Here is a 4406-nt window from a genome sequence, read left to right on the forward strand (position 1 = left end):
GGCAGGAGGACCCCAGGGGCTCACTGGTCAGCCTGTCCAGTCAGTCAGTGGCATCCAGGCTCAATGAGAGACCCTGTCTCCAAAACTCAGATGAGAGTGACTGATGTGACATCTGATGTTGACTTCTGGCCTCTGCACTGGTGTATGCATGCATACGCACTCACACATGTGCATGTACACACACACACACAGACGAGAGAGAGAGAGAGAGAGAGAGAGAGAGAGAGAGAGAGAGAGAGAGAGAGAGAATAAGAAGTCAGGATTCTTGAAGTAGGATAAAGCCAAGCAAACAGTAGCTATTTACCTTGAGACGAGATGAGATCATGTCAAGCTTACAAAGCATAGGGGCTACAGAAGCACCTAGAAACATCGTGGCACAGAGTACATGCTCAATAGCTCAGGACCTTTCTTCCTCACCTCTCGCACGGACCACTGAAAATGAAACGCAGCCTGGGACCCATCTGACTGTCTCACCTTGGCCGGTCCCTTCCCCACCAGCCTGGTGACAGGAAAGACCACAGTTTTCAGAAGGTGGTTCAAAATGGAAGTCTTTAGGTCTGGGGCCTGAGAGGAATCCCAGCCAGATGGGTGGTGTATGGGACAGAGGGTGACAGGGAACATTAAGGCAGGCCCCTTCACTGCGGGCAAGCCATGGGATGGGGGATGGGGCCAGAGGACTGAGCACAAAGACCTGGTGAGATGCATCACCTCCTGCCACACACACATTGTGCATAAATGCTGCCAGCTGTTTTCCTGACCCAGCCCTACCTGGTAGGTATGGTTATTGTCCATTTTACAGATGAGGACAATGAAGCTGGGAGAGGCCAGGCGCTCTCCATGTTCTACAGCGAGTCTGCAACAGTAGACAGAACACTGCAACCCAGAGACCTGACCCACAGCACTCCAGCAGTGACTGCCAGGCGCCCAAGCAGGATCTTTCCAATCCGCCCCCCTGTCCATTCTAGTCCCCTCCTCCACCCCTGCCCCCGTCATTCTCATCCTGGTCTCCTGCTCCAGTCACCACCAGGCTTGCCTGGCTCTCTATGGACAGTTGTGAGCTCTCAGAGGATGTCTCCACTTTACTTGACAAACATGCTTACTTAAGCTCTGTGCCTCAGTTTCCCTAGCTAAGTGTGGGATGGTTGGGGAGACACCAGCATTGATATCTTAGAAGTATACCAGGTGCAAAGAAAGTCCTCTGGAAATAGAGGGAGAACTCCACATGGAATTTAGGAGAAGGGTTAAACTGAGGATAGAAATGGAAATGGAGAGAGGGGCAGGGATGAACCGGGGTGTGTAGATAAAGAAGACACTGACACCCCCAAGATCAGGTGCTATGTGAGGTGTAAGATGCACAGATGTTCCCTTACTGATTAAATGCTTATTTCAATGTGTATTACAGGGAAACATCACCTTGAACCTGAGATGCACTCTCTCTTATTGCCTGGGAGTTTTCCTAGCAGCATCACATAAATTGGAGCATGGTGATATACACCTGTAATCCCAGCATTTGGGAGGGAAAGGCAGGAAGATCTGAAGTTTGTTTGTTTGTTTGTTTGTTTTAAGAGAGGATTTCACTGTGTAGCCCTGGCTGTCCTGGAACTCATTCTGTAGACCAGGCTGGCCTCGAACTCACAGAGATCCGCCTGCTTCTGCCTTCTGAGTGCGGGACAAAAGGTGTGCACCACTAAGAACATCCTTTGCTACTGCGTAAGTTTGATGCCAGCCTGGCCTACATGAGACCCTATCTCAAAAAATAAACATACAAAAATTGTCTCCTCCGAGTAATAAAGTTTGTGAAGTTCAGAACCAAGAAGAGGTGGAGAAGATGGAGATATGTGTGTGGGAAACAAAAGAAGCAGAGGCAAGGGGACTAGAGAGGGAGGAAGGATGGAGAATACAGGAGAGGAAGCAGGAAATGTTGGAGAAACGGGGAAGAGGAGAAGGAAGAACAAGGAGGAAAGGGAAGTAGAGAGCGGAAGAAGAAAAAATTGATGTGCATGGAGTGGGGGTCCAGGCTGTCAGGAGGGCACAGGACGTGTGTGTGGGGGTCCAGGCTTTTAGGAGGGCACAGGACGTGTGTGTGGGGGTCCAGGCTGTCAGGAGGGCACAGGACGTGTGTGTGGGGGTCCAGGCTGTCAGGAGGGCACAGGACGTGTGTGTGGGGGTCCAGGCTGTCAGGAGGGCACAGGACGTGTGTGTGGGGGTCCAGGCTGTCAGGAGGGCACAGGACGTGTGTGTGGGGTCCAGGCTGTCAGGAGGGCACAGGACGTGTGGGGGTCCAGGCTGTCAGGAGGGCACAGGACGTGTGTGTGGGGGTCCAGGCTTTTAGGAGGGCACAGGACGTGTGTGTGGGGGTCCAGGCTGTCAGGAGGGCACAGGACGTGTGGGGGTCCAGGCTGTCAGGAGGGCACAGGACGTGTGTGGGGTCCAGGCTGTCAGGAGGGCACAGGACGTGTGTGTGGGGTCCAGGCTGTCAGGAGGGCACAGGACGTGTGGGGGTCCAGGCTGTCAGGAGGACACAGGACGTGTGGGGTCCAGGCTGTCAGGAGGGCACAGGACGTGTGTGGGGTCCAGGCTGTCAGGAGGGCACAGGACGTGTGGGGGGTCCAGGCTGTCAGGAGGACACAGGACGTGTGGGGGTCCAGGCTGTCAGGAGGACACAGGACGTGTGGGGGTCCAGGCTGTCAGGAGGGCACAGGACGTGTGGGGGTCCAGGCTGTCAGGAGGGCCACTGGCATGAATAAATGAAGGAGTGAGCTGAATGATCCTGGGCATAGATAAAATAAAGGGCAACCAGATAAGGGACCTAATGGTGACAGTCAGTCCACAGTCCCTACGATACTTTCTCCAGTGCCTGACTCTGGGCTGTGTGGCAGCCATCAGAGACTTGTAGGCTCCAGCCTGGCCCAGGTCCAGAAGAATCTGTTGGTTGCAGCCTTGGCCCCATAAAGCACAGCCTGCTGTGCTTCTCATCAAGAAGTCTGGGCACCGTTCGGTTCTGACCTCTGAGAACTGAAAGCAAAACCACCCTGAGAGCCTTGCCTAGACCTTCCTGTCCCTCGGCTGGTTTCTTAGAAATCAGCTGCCCGTGCTTGCAGTGGTAGCCTGGACTTCCTCCCCAACTCAGTCCCTTCCCTGGCAGCAAGGAGAGCCAGGGCTGCTGTTGGAGGAGGGTAGTCCTCAGCAAGCTTGGAGGTCCAACATCCATCCTGCAAACGTCTGCTCGGAGCCCCGTGTGCCAGTCACTGGGAGTCTGAGCCATCCGCAGGCTTGGCAGGAAGGAAATGGATTGGGAATCACCAGGTCCGGCCCCCATAAGGCACTAGGAAGTGTGGGAAGCTTGGGAGACATGGGGCAGCAGAGTCTGCTGGCAAGCTCGCCTCTTTAGAGAGAGCATCTTGGGCAGAGGGGACAGCATCAGAAAAGATGGAGGGATGTGATAGCTGGAAACAGAACCATGTGCTCTCTCCCCATTTCAGGCGGCTCTTAGAAGCTGGGCCTCTTTCTCTTTCTGTGAGTGCAGGGCCAGGGGCTCAGAGGAGCATATATGTCCAGCTTTTCCTATGGGGGGCCCAAGCTGAACCCTGGGTCTTGGTTATGACTCTCCCACCTGGGACATTTACATCCTTGTCAACATCCCCAGGGAACACACTCTTGGGAGAGGAAATACGGCTCAGACAAGCCCACAGGCAGAGCTGGGGTTGCTGAATTTGAAAGCACCCCCTCCTTCCCAAGAGTACCAACCTGGTCTTACCGTCTCTGCCCTGTGTCTCTAGGAAGTGGCAAGGACAGCAGGAACCAAGGCTCCAGTGCTGTGCCATCACCCAGCACTCAGGATAGCCTGCCACGTGTGCTATTATGGTCCTGAATGGAGCCACAGCTGTGAAGCGCTGCGCCTCAGGTGGACATGGCCAGACGTTGTCAAAGTTCCTCACGCCCCAGTTCAGAGTTGACATCCCACCCAGACGGACTAATGAGAGATCTCCTTGGCACTTTATTCACGTGTTTGTTTCATTTTGTTTTGTTGAGACTGGGTTTTCCATAGTCCAGGCTGGTATTGAACTCTCTTTGTGGCCAAGGATGACCTTAATCCTCGTGTCTCTACTCCCAGAGTGCTGGGACTACTCGTTCCCCCATGCTGTGTTTAGGTACTGCTAGGGATGAAACTCAGGTGTCATGCATGCTGAGAGGGCACAGTACTGAGCCACGATCCTCAGTCCTGCTGAGAATTCTAACAGCAATCTTCCCTCTATTGGGGAGCATGCGTTGTGTGGGTTCTTGAATCCAGCAGAGCCTGTCAGCCCCATGATATCCCTGTCTCATTCGTCATTTCCTCTGTTATGTTAGTCTCAGTGATGTTTCTGTCTCTTCCAAGCCTGTGGAATCCATTCACAGAGCAGTAG

This window comes from Peromyscus eremicus, chromosome 8a (assembly GCF_949786415.1).
Source record: "Peromyscus eremicus chromosome 8a, PerEre_H2_v1, whole genome shotgun sequence".
NCBI classification, from domain to species: Eukaryota; Metazoa; Chordata; class Mammalia; order Rodentia; family Cricetidae; genus Peromyscus; species Peromyscus eremicus.